The sequence below is a fragment of the Artibeus jamaicensis genome, unplaced genomic scaffold (genome assembly GCF_021234435.1).
Source record: "Artibeus jamaicensis isolate MK-2021 breed Jamaican fruit bat unplaced genomic scaffold, CSHL_Jam_final scaffold_1283, whole genome shotgun sequence".
In the NCBI taxonomy this organism is placed as follows: Eukaryota; Metazoa; Chordata; class Mammalia; order Chiroptera; family Phyllostomidae; genus Artibeus; species Artibeus jamaicensis.
Window position 1 is genome coordinate 4,643,638 of NW_026522028.1, and position 13,422 is coordinate 4,657,059.

Consider the following 13,422-nt stretch of genomic DNA (forward strand, 5'->3'; position numbering starts at 1 on the left):
TTATGGGCTAGAGGCAAGTTTTAAAAGTTTATTAGACCCAGATTGTGTCTTACAATCATGTTGGAAATGCCAGGTTTGAGTTACACATGGTAACCAATTGGTGAACTTTGGTCTTCGGTATCTAATAGACACTTAAAATACAAGGATTTCTTTGTATTCTTAATCATAGTGAGAGAACCTGGCAGCCTACAGCATACAATTAGTTGTCATTACTTGAATCGCATGGGTTTATTGTGCAGGATCAAATTCTTTTTTAAAAATTTCAGTTGTTCAAGTATAGTTTTCTGTCTTTTACTCCCATCCCAGCCCACCCACCTCCCAATCCTCCACACCTCTCTCCCATTTCCACCCCGCCTTTAGGATCAAATTCTTGACTAATGAATGGACCTAGCCTGTCCAACACTCCCCGCTTCATGAGATGGAACTTTGTGTGCTGGAAAAATATGTTACACTGTCATATGAAGATTTTAAAAAATGAGTGGTTCACTCAAAGATTATGATTGGAATTCAGGGTAATAAATTCCTATGCAGTTGTGGGTAGAAGTTCAGAAAAGATTCACATGGAGAGGAGAAACATCCTCTATGGCATTTAGTCATATTCAGTATATTTGTATTAAGCTCCTAAAACGACCTGTGTGTTAGGTTCTGAGGATACAACAGGAAACAAATAAGACATGAACACAACTTTTGACTCCATGGCCTGGTAGACTTAAGAAATTTGTCTAAGTGTAGTGAAGAGAAAATAGAAAAGATCCTCCAAGCAGTGTGGACAAATCCAGAGACAGGATGGAGGCTGCTATACCTAGTGGATGAGAAGAAATCCATGTTGAGTGAAAGGTGATTTGGGAATGTCAGATAAAAATATCAGGCTTGAATGCTAAACTAGGACTCAATGGTACACTGGCTCACATTGACAATAGATTCATGAATGATAATGGTGGTGGTGAATATAAATATTAGTCTTTATGCCAGGTTGTTAATATGTGTGGTGTTATTCCAATAATCATGCACAGAGCTTTAGTTTAATATATCTTTGAGGGTACTAAGGCTCAGAAAATTAAATAATTTTCCCAAGCTCACACAGCAAGAAGGGAAAGATCTGCAATTTAGAATCATATCTGTCTGACTGTGAAGACTGTACAATGGTTTCTCCTGGATTGGGTTTTTTGTTTTTTGTTTTGTAAAGAAGGATAGGGATGGCTCCGTATCATCATGGAATGAATCAGATTTTCTTGTAACTATAATGCCTTGCTTTAATGGAGAAAAGACAATATTCTATTCATTATTCTTAACCATGTTAGTCTTTAATCTTCCCCAATTTTCTGTGAGGTGGAGAGTGTAGGTTTCATTCAAGGAAACCAAAGGGAAGTCAGCAAGTCCAAGTAAAAGAACCCAATTTTAAAGACATTTGTCAAGACCTCTTTTTCCCCGAGACTGGAAGAGGGATGAAGGTGGATGACGTAGGGTGGACTCTTCTTTATGTAATCTTCTGAGAATATCCTAACAAAAGGAGAGTTGGCAAACCCCCCTTGATGTGGGAAGCTTTAATACAGTCTGCAGAGTGGTTCTCTGGAGTAGACATTTTCCTCTGCAATTGTCCCTTGGGCCATCAAGGAGGGAGAGGTTGGACCACATGCTCTAGGGCTATGCCCTCCACCTCTAACATCCACTGACATTATTCTATAACTCAGCTCCTTGTCTTTCCCATCCCCAGCACTTATTCTCTTCCCCTCTTGCTTTAGTTGGTCTCCAATTATGTAAGGACCACAAGGGAAGGTGCCTTATCAGGTTTGTCATTAGTATACTTCTAGTATCTACCAGCACTAGAAGTATAGTCAGCCCTTGATATGTATTTATGGGACAGATGAATGCAGCAGGGAAGTCTGGCCCACACTCGCTGTGCCTTTTGTCTCCATCTCTTTCTCCTGCATTGTCATCACCCTGCCATTCTGGGCTGTGCAGCTTGACTCAAAAGGTTTGATTTCCCAGCAAAGTTTTCATCTATTATCTATTGTCCTCACAACAGACCCAATGGCCCATCATTTTGTATGAAGCAGCCATAGAGTGTTATTTGTCCATGAAAATTAAGTCTTTCTTTTTTAAGAATTTATGTATGTATGTATGTATGTTTGTATGTATTTATAGAGAGAGGGGAAGGGAGGGAGAAAGAAAGGGAGGGAAACATCAATGTGTGGTTGCCTCTCACATGGCCCCCAGTGGGGATCTGCCCCACAACCCAGGCGTGTGCCCCAACTGGGAATTGAACAAGCAACTCTTCAGTTCACAGTCCATGCTCAATCCACTGAGCTACACCAGCCAGGGCTAAAATTAAGTCTTTCTAAACAGAATATCTCTTTATTAATAATCTGAGAGACTATGCAACATTTTATATGTGTGTTGAACTCTTTACTACATTGAGTTCTTTTTTTTTCCTTATAAATAGTCTTTAACAAGTGATTTTTTAAAATGTGGAGAAAATGTTTAAGGAGATCTATAAGCAAAGGAAAATTATTACAGGCTTAAGATTGTTCATACTAACTTCCATTCAGCAAAGAGAGCACACCAGGACTATTCAGAAGTGGAGAATTAACTATTTTTATTAATTTTAAAATGCTCAGTGTTACTGCAAAGGCATTAGTGGACTTAGTAAGGAAATGATCAGAACTCTATATGTATCCTTTTGACTACTGTGAACTTGTCAAGAATATAAACCAAAGTGTGCTTGACTTCTGGTCAAGATGGCAGCGTAGGCAGACATGGCTTGCCTCTTTGCACAACCACATAAAAATTACAACTAAAATATAGAACAGCCATCACTCAGAACCATAAGAAACTGAACCTAATGGAAGTTTGACAACTACAGAATTAAAGAAACCACATCCATCAAGACTCATTTGAAAGTGGTGTCATATCTGAGACTCCATCAACCTGGGGACCCACCTTGGAGATCCCCAGAGACTCCATCCCACCTAAGCTGCTTTTCCATGTGAATGGCTGGTCTTGGCTCATGCTTGACAACTTTCTAAAGCCAATCAAACAAGCAACAGCTGGCCTCAGTGAGCCCCAGGCCCAGCACTAGCAGCAGTCAGCCCAGATACACAGCTTGGCTTTGCCTGGGAATGTCCAAGCCCAGCACAAGTAGCAACCATTTCAGATTGCTTTACAGCTCAGGCAAGGTGGCCATGGGCAGAACACAGGTGGGGGCTGAACTTGGCCTGCACCACCTGAGAAACCCCAGGGCCAGAGAACCCAGTGGGCAGCTACAGACATTGAAGCACCACTACCCTGTGGGACTTATCTATTTAAGAAAAGATCAAAACTATTAACAATAAAATGGCAAACATATGTATTTGTCAACAATTGATTCTAAAAATCAAACTAAGCAAACAAGAAGAACAGAGACAGAATTATGGATATGGGGAGCATTTTGATGGTTGTCAGATGGGAGGGGGTGTGGGAGAATGGGTAAAGAAGTGAGGGGATGAAGAAGTACAAGTAAGTAGTTAAAGAACAGTCATGGGGCTGTAAAGTACAGTATAGGAAATGGAGTAGCCAAGAACTTATATGCATGACCCATGGACATGAACAATGGTGGTGGGATTGCCTGAGGGAATGCAGGTTGTTGTGTGGAATGGGGCAAAGGGGGAAAATTGGACAAGTGTAATAGCATAATCAATAAAATATAATTTAAAAATTAAATTAAAAGAAGAAAAATAAAATATCATTGTAATATTTTAAAAAGACAAAGTATGCTTACAGCTACAGGTCACCTCTGCCTGTAGGAGCCAAACTCAGTGGTGAAAGTGCCTAATTGCTATTTTTCTTTTAATAACCACTATAATTATGAAGATTATTTGTCTAACCAGTTTGATAACAAAAGCTGTATCAATATAAACTTTGGAACATGGCTATCTACTGGCTTTTGAGAACCAAATTTTCTAATATAATTTCTCTGTTGGGACTTAGATTTTACCTCAGTGTGGGTGATCTTTATATGCAGCTTTAAAAATATGGCAATGATTTAGTCCCATGGTGTAATCTTGTAAAAAAAAAAATTAACAATGTAAATGTGGCTAGACCATTTAAAAATCAATGTGTTATAATTCAACCCATTTAATCACTTCAGTTAAACATCTTAGGAGCAACTCAGTTCCATTTTAAGAGAAGACACAGTTTTCTAGATATGTTCCATAGCACCATATTACCCTCCAACATCTTGTAAAAGGTGAATTCCAAACACATCTTTAAATCTATTGAAAAATCAGTTGTAACTTAAGATTAGTGACTAAATATCGGCAGGCTTACAGAACTTGTATGTAAACAAAAAACTAAAACCAGAGTGTAATAAGTAATTTTAGTGTATCATTCACTTGCACAGAGAAAATTCATTCATATCTTTTTAGGCCTTTTGAGGAAAATAGATGTCTTAAAACATAGAGCAACTTGTACTTTCTTTTTTGTTTGTTTGTTTGTTTGTTTGTTTGTGGTATTAAAAAGGAAAATTTACTATTAGGAATTAGCCAGACCCTTTTGTTTCTCTCTACTTTCTGTAATTCTTTTCTCTTACTTTCTCTTTAAAGGCATAGGATTCTAATAATATTTCTAAAATATTTATTGTGAAATAATCATACACTCACAAGAAGTTGAAAAGTAGTACAGTGAGTTCTTATGTACACATTACCCAGCTTTCCCCAATGATAACATTTCAAATAAATATGACACATTATTAAATCTAGAAAATTGACATTCATGTAGCACAGTGAGCTAGACTGAAAATCTTACTTGAACTTCACCCATTTTTGTACATACTTTTTATATTTCTATGTGTTGTTCTATGGCATTTGATCATATGTATAGATTCGTATAATCACCACTACGATCAAGAATCAGACAGAACTGTTTCATCGCCACAAAGAAATTCGCAGGATGATTTTTCTAAACTAACAAGTATGTCAAAGCCATTACTGTATTACATAGCAAATGTGTTTTAACTTATTAAAACTTTGTGATCATGTTCTCTAGTGATAATACTGGGTTTCTCTTTCTCACCATGATAATCCTGATGAATTGTGGTTGATAAATGTGAAAGCATCCAATTCTTCTTGTCCCTATCAATATGTTGGCTTAAACAGTGATACTTTGGTGTCTTCTTATGAGGCATTTGTTTTGTTATGGTGATTCGAGCATGGGGAAGTGAGTAAGAGCAGCTTATATTGGCAAAGAGGATGTGAGTCTTGTATATTCCACTCAACTATCAACCCAACAAGGGATATTTACTTAATTATCATTCTGGAAAATGTGGAAAGTATGAAAATGAATGATATTCTCAGATTTTCCAGTACATACACATCTGAGGAGAGGATATCTAGCAATTCAGGAGCTGTGTTATCTCTTTTGTTTTCCAAAAAGCTTTCTTTAGTGTCCTAAATAAGTAATTTACTAAATGATAGGGCAAGTGGCTCTTCTGTTTGAAAGGACTGATGATGATGCCTATTCAACAGAGTAGGATATAGACAATGCATTTTCTCTCTTACAGTGAGGAATACTCTGATAGCAATTAATCCACATGCTACCCACTTGGCTGAGGCATGGTAGGTGGAAAGCCAAATGATCCTTGACTTTACTATGGCAAAGTAGTTAGGAGCTGGGGCTTGAGATTCAGAATTTCTGCTCTGACAATAGCTTAGTCCTTTTGGCCAAGATATTTAAAGTGCTCTGCATGATTCCTGGCATCTACCCGTGCTACACTCAATATGCAATGGCTATTATTAGTCAAGGATCTTAAAGGCTGGTTGATGAGGCAAATGATGGAAACAAGAGTCAATTAGATGAAATAAAGTAATAAAGGGTGCGTATATTTAAATGGGATTTACAGGAAGAAGGGAAAGGGAACCAATATGCCCTCTGTGTGTCAAATATGGTGCCAGGTGCCTTAGAAACCTCACCTTGTGTTACCCTCACAAGAAATCTGCAGTGTGGCAGATGTTGTTATTTTCATTTAACAAAAAAACTAAGCAAAGTCTGTATCCTAATGTTACACGAGTTGTTTTGACAAACATTGACTTGAACCAAAGTGTATATGACTCCAAAATGGTGCTTTTGAGGTTTGGAGTATTGAAGGATGAATTCATGAAGAACATGACTTAAAAGTTAAATGTGATTTGAAAATGGAAAAATAGAGGGAAGTGAATTATAAGCTAGAGAAGTGTCATAGGGAAGCTTCAATGGTGTAAATCCAAATGACATATGTGAAGTGCAATCAAATAGTTTGGTGATATCCAAACCATTTCCTCTGTTAGAAACGCTACAGCAGGTTGGCTGGGGATTCAGGTGGGAGATCTTGGGGAAAATAGAGTCTAAGCAGGACCTCAGTCCCCTTCTCTGAATTATTTGAGGATGTTTGTTAATACAAAAATGCCTGGTCCCCACCAAAATCTAGCAAACCAGAATACCTGGTGATGTTGCCCAGGGTATCATAGACAGCTGTCACAACTGGTCATGCAATAAGGCAGGACTGAGACTATATATTATGTTAATTACATATAGGGGTCACAGGATGGCTGACAGATCTACTATACATCAAACTAAGTTATAAGCCAGAGCCTAGAGAATTTTCAAGAATACTGTATTCTGCAGAATGAAGGCCTGCTCTAATGCAGCACCATGGACAGCTCAGAGGTAGTCTTTTCTCTAAGAACCTCAAATTATTATTATTTTTTAATGAATAGCTTTTTAGTTTTTCCTTTTAAATATTTTATTGTTTATGCTATTACATTTGTTCCAATTTTCCCCCCTCTACCCCCTCCATCCAGCATCCCCCTCTGGCTCCCACAGTCAATCTCCTCACCATTGTTTGTGTCCATGGGTCATGCACATGTGTTCTTTGACTAGTGCCTTCCATTTTTTCAACCAGTGCCTACCTCCCCACTCCCATTATAGCTGTCAGTCTGCTCCATGTTTCTATGCCTCTGATTCTATTTTGGTCATTAGTTTCTATGTACTTTTTTCATTAGATTCCACATATAAGTGAGGTCATATACTATTTGTCTTTCATTGACTGGCTTATTTCACTTAGCATAATAGACTCCAGTTCCATCTATGCTGTTGCAAAAGGTAGGAGTTCCTTTTTATGGCTGTGTAATAATGTGTAAATGTTTCACAGCTTTTTTATCCACTCATCTACTGATGGGCATTTAGGCTGTTTCCAAATCTTGGCTATTGTAAAGAACACTGCTCTCAACATAGGGGGAAGAACCTGAAATTAAACACTGCTTTCATCTGTGGCCATCCTCCTCTTTGACCTCATCAGTTCTACCCTAGAAGGGACAACATTTGTTTCCAAAGACTATCCTCTATTAATGTATGCCAAACTTGTCCTTATCAGTCACTCAGTATCTGTGTATGATGACATGTCTGGTGGATGGATTAGGGCTTCCTTTGCAGAGTTGACATTGGCTCACGCACATTGCTCATGAAGTTTTCTTTCATTACAGTTTCTTCATCCCTAAAGTTCTGTATTTCAAACAGGTCCAAGGCTCTTAGGAGTTCCTGTGACATTGTCATTAATACTTTTTCCCCCAACATATTTTTTTTTTTTTTACCAATGGGGCCTCAGGTACTTGGTGTGATGACAATGAAATGTCACAAACCAGGGTGAAGGAACTAATGAAGGCAATGATCTCAAGACTTTGATTGCCAGTATTAATCGCCTCTAATGTAAATTAATATTCTAAATGAGTTGAACATATTCGAGACCAGAATAAGCTATGTTTAGAAAAACCTTTATGGGATCTGTGCTAATGATGCATGTTTTAGATAACAAGAGTGTTCTTTTCTAGATGGCAGTAAAAGAAACATGGAGAGCTTTACTGTGTCCATCAGAAAATCAGAATGTGTATACCATGGCACGGTTAGTTTTCAATATCAGTTTGGGTCACACAAACTGCTGATTATGTTTTGTGAAGAGCAAGTCAAAACCAGGTGCCAGGTTATGCTATGTTCAAGTCGCAATTCATCTCTAACCTTGACGGGTTTCTCAAGCACTGCTGCTTCTTTACTTTTTACTTGCAATTTGCATTCATTTGCTCCCTGGCCTTTTGTAGATTGACCTTGGTTGCCAGGAACAGGATGTTCTGTGTTAAGGAGCATACACCCTCTTTAAAGTTACCAAAGCAGGGAGGAGAGTGTGACCAATTGCCCAGATAATAGGTAGTGACAACAGAGGTATTATTCTAGTATAAATGCATTAAGTTTTTCTTTGCTCAGTGGGTATCATATCTGAACGCTTGGCCAGGACATACCAGATGAGACAGAGTGAGAACAGATGAAATGCTGATGGCCTCACAACTGGAGGGAACCAAATGCTGGAGAGGTCTACTTAAGAAGCTTCCATTTGAATTTTAAGAGTTGATTTACATAGAAAAGTAATAAATGTTACTAAAAAAAAAAACTGTAATTCCCAGCTATTGCCAGCTATAAGAAGTTAAATACCACAGAATTCTAATAAAACATTATAAGATCTGTAATTTCCTATCGGTTTGAAATTTGGTTCATAGCAATAGATAATTTCTAATCCTAACACCAGGAATTCTAAAGCAGTTTTATTACAACCATTTTAATTAATGTCCTAATTATAACATGCTGTCCATGAAGTTCATGACTAAATTTTAGTATTAACATTTGGTCCTACGTATATTGATTTGTACAGTTTAAGTGTACAGCAATGATAACTGCTAATTAGATATCCATTAATATTAAATTAGTATATTTTAATTGAAAATTAATGTTAGATATTTGATATAACCTAAAATATTCAACAACTTTAAATTTACATTTTGTGTGAACCATTTTTAAGTAGCTAATAAAGCATGGATGTAAATAAAAATAAGCAACTTACCAGAATGATTATGTGAACATCATTTATTTTTCTGAACCATGAATTTTTCAAGCATGCCTTTTACTACTGTTTTAAGAAAGAGATCATTTCCATATATTTGCATGTAGATCACTTTCAGTCTCCAAGAATTTTCCATAAAATTTTTTTGTTACTGATATAACTGACAAATGCAGTAGACTATTAATTTGGAAAGATATACAAAAAATTTGTAGCTTAAATGACCAAGGACACCTTTTTCATTTTGGAAATGTGGGTGCTAGTGAAGTAATTACAGAGTCCTTGTTAATCTTTAGATGTAGACAATGTTAGCAATATCTCAGAAATGAAAAATAGGAGTTTTTTGGCATTTTTGTAGGGCATCTTTCATTTGTAAGTTTTTTTTGTAAAGTCTAGACTAGAAATGGGCATTAATAGAGACTACCACTTTAATAACATATTTCATATGTAAACCAATAAGATTCATTTTTACTTTATTGCAGTCAGCTTATGAGTCACCGTTGCAACTTACAGAAGTGATGAACAAAGTTTTCATCTCTGAAGATTCCTTACTTTCTCATTTTCACATGGACCCTATTTTCTGAATATTTTTCCCACAAAGAAAATTGAATCTATCAAGTCTTTTCTCTTTTGTGTTAATCAGACTTCTATAAAAAAGTAACAATAACCATTCCTGATCCCTATGAAATAACCAATGGCCTTTTGAAATAATCTAATTCTGGGGGAAAAAAGAGAAAGAAAAGAATAACTGTCAACTAGGTCACAATTAAACATATAATTTCTTTTAGCTTTTTTGAAATAGTGAAATCTCTATTCACATCTTCATGGATATCTCCTTTGTCTATGTCCTTGCCTCTGTGTCCTGCCCTCGGTAGAAAAAAAAAGACAGACATGTTTTTTCCCGGGCTCCCTTGTCTCATGTTTTTTTCTTCTTTCCCTTAATTTCTACGCAGTCCACATGCATCCATTTCCATCATTCATTTGTTCAGGTATGTTAATACTTTGATACTAGTTCTGACATGGGGCAACCAAAAGTCCTTGATTTGGCATCAGGTTAATTGAACAAATACTCATTGAGTACTTACTATGTGTTTGGCACTCCTTTAGCTGTTCAGGAAACACGAGTGAACAAAAACGCAAATGCACATGCCTCTGGACTCTGCAGGGGCTCAGACATAACAAGTATATCAATTTTACAGTGTGATAAAAGATGAAGGGTGCTGTGGAAAAAAAGAGGTAGAGCTTCTGGGTTCCATTTTACTTTTAAGGGTATCAATATAATGCTCTTTGAGAAAAGTCCATTCGAGCAAATATAAAAATAAGACAAGGGAGTGCATCATGTTAGATATCTGAGGGAGAATCATTTTGGCCTGAGGGAACAGTCAGTGCAGAATTCCTAACTCATCAGTTTATCTGCTCTTCCTGGTATTTTATTTTCATGTGGCTAGGGTGAAGAGAGAGAGGTATAGCAGAGGATATTAGCTAGGTGATATTGGACCTTGGAGGCCGTTGTAAGGACATTCTTGTTCCTTCTCAAAGAGACTGAAGCTAATGGACATTGAGTTTTGTGGAGAAGATCTAATATATTGTTGAAAAGGATTACTCTGCATAGTGGGGGTGTGGTCTCAAGCCAAGGAGAAATGCTAGAAGGTTATTATGGTAAATTGGGTGAATGTGGTGGTAGCTCAGACTAGAGATAAGAAGGTGTCATATTCTGCATATATTTGAAGGTGAAGCTGAAAAGGATCTCCTGATGGATTGGAAAGAACTATGGGAGAAGAGTAGAGTCACAAATTGCTCTAAGGTTTTTGCTCTAATCAACTGAAGGGATTAAATATTGCCCTCAACAGAGGTGTCAGGTAGACTGCAGGTAAAGTGGGTGATTTTCTGGAGGGGGACAACTTATGCGTGAGACATCTGTTAACATTTCGGTGGAAATATGAGCAGGCAATTGAATACATAAGTTTAGATTTCAGGAAATAGGTATAGATTAGACATTTATGTTCAGGAGTTGTTGAGTTAGTGGGAATGCGGATTTGTGAAATCACTGTGGAAAACAGTATGAAGGATACTCAAAAAATTAAAAATGGAACTGCCTGAGGACCCAGTAATTCCACTTCTGGGTATATATCCAAAGAAATGTAAAACACTGATTTGAAATAACATATGCACTCTATATTCATTGCAGCATTATTTACAGGTAAGATATAAAAGCACCCCAAGTGTCCATCGATAGAGAAGTTGATTAAAAGGCTGTGGTACATTTACACAATGGAATATTACTCAGCCATAAAAAATGAAATCTTAACATTTGCAACAGCATGGGTGGACCTAGAGGGCATTATATTAAGCGAAGTAAGCTCATAACGTAAACACAAATGCCATTATGATTTCACTTACACATGGGATCTAAAGAACAATATAAATTCAGAAAGAAAACAGAAATAGACTCACAGATATAGAGAACAAACTTAGGGTTGCCAGAGGGATTGGAGAAGTTGATGAAAAAAACAAAGGGATTGAGAAGTATAATTAGGTAGTTACAAAATAGTCATGGGGATGTAGAATACAGCATAAGGAATATAGTCAATAGTAGTATAATAATTATGTATGGTGCCATGTGGCTACTGGAAATATCTGGGGGAATACTTTGGAAAGTATATGATCATCTAACCTCTGTGCTGCACACCTGGAATTAATAGCAAATAATAAAAAAATAAAATAAAATAAATCTGGGAGATATTGGCTGAAGATAACATTAAGAGCTATGAGACTGGATGAGAGAACCAAGAAAAAGGACAGGTGGGGACAAAAAAAATGAGGGCTAAGGACTCCAACATTAAGCTCTGGGTCAGAGGAGGAGAAAACAGCAAAGGAGAATGAAAAGGAGTAACCAGTAAGTAGAAGAATAAACAAGAGAATGTGGTTCCTGAAAATTTTACCTTCTAAAACCTCCATTTGGAAGGGGGGGGGTGCCTATTTCACCTTCTCCTGCCCTTCTCATCACTATTCCCTGACTCTCTATCTATAAAATTAAAAGGAGAAATCAGTATTTTTGGAGATATAGCATGTTAATAATTCCAAGAGGTATTCAACGAGTATGAATAATTCAGTAGTTTAATGTGCAAAAAATATAGAATTCATAGAGAAAGGAACAGAAGTTAGGCCAGGAAATGACGAATTAACATTGATGCTGTAACTCTAGTGTAGGTCTGCTTATTCTGCATCACTGTGATTGAATTAATGGCATGATTCCTCAGTAGAGAAAAAAACATTGTGAGCATTTGTGTCTACATGGATGAATTAAATTCCTCCAACAATGAAATACAGTTAACATAGTATCTTGAAAAGAACCCTAAGTGGAATTTAAGGAACCTGGATTCTAACTACGCTTCTGTGGCTGACTGATTGCATTAACTTCAAATCTATCATTAACCTCCTTGTGCCTCATTATCCTCATTTCACCAAATAAGAAAAATGAAATATTCCTTCCTTTCCTACCTCACTTGAATGTTGTGAATTTAAATGTGTGAGAAGTGCTTGAGATGCATAAAATTTGATGGAGTGTTTTATTCATGAATTCAAGGCATCTGAAGTAATTTGACCATGATGGAAAGTTGCTTCCTTGTACATTTTTTTCAGAATGACATTTCTGTTACTGACCCACACATTTATGCAGCATGTTACCTATTCCAAACTGTAAAACAAACACAAATCAACCTTATGGATAAGCATGACATCTGTTTACTTTATATTGTTTTATAAGTCATCAGTCACCTATTTACTAATTCAGTGTATGTTCATTGAACACATATAAAGCCTTAATGCCTAAGTAATGATGATAGAGCCTTTTATTTTTATAATCTGCTGGCATTTAAAGTGTGCTTAAAAAGCATAATCTCTATTGCTCTATCAATTCCATGAGATTGGCATGACAGATATGCTTCTTCCTATTTGAACTTGATGTACTTATTCTTTTCCAGGTTTATCGAGACACAGTTGACATGTAACACTGCACCAGTTCAAGGTGTATGGTGTGATGGTTTGACACACCTATGCATTGAGAAATGTTTACCACAATGAGGTTAATTAGCATTCTTTCACCTCACATAATTACTATTTTTTGTGGTTGTTACAGTGAGAGCATTGCAGCTCTACTCTCATAGCAACTTCCAAGTGTATGCCCCAGTATTAAGGTTAACTATAGTCACTATGCTGTACTTAGATCCCCAGAATCTATCCCGATACAACTGTAAGTGTGTACATTTTTAACAGTATCTCTCATAGTTCTTCCAACCCTTAGCCCCTGGAAACTACCATTCTATTCTCCATTTTTTGAAATTACACATTTATAGATTCCACATGTAAGTGAGATTCCACATGTAAGTGAGATCACACAGTATATGTGTCTCTGCCTAACTTATTTCTCTTTGCATAATGTCCTCATGGTCCCTTCATGCTGTTGAAAATGGCAGGAATTCATTTTTTATGGCCAAATGATACTCAATTGTATGTATATACTGCATTTT

The 13,422-nt window shown here is 36.8% G+C and overlaps 1 protein-coding gene across 4 annotated transcripts in view; it reads left to right on the forward strand.

The window, feature by feature from the left end:
* Positions 1–13,422, forward strand: part of DMD (dystrophin) — a 1,990,869-nt gene that overhangs the window by 1,000,211 nt on the left and 977,236 nt on the right. The window lies entirely within an intron of this gene.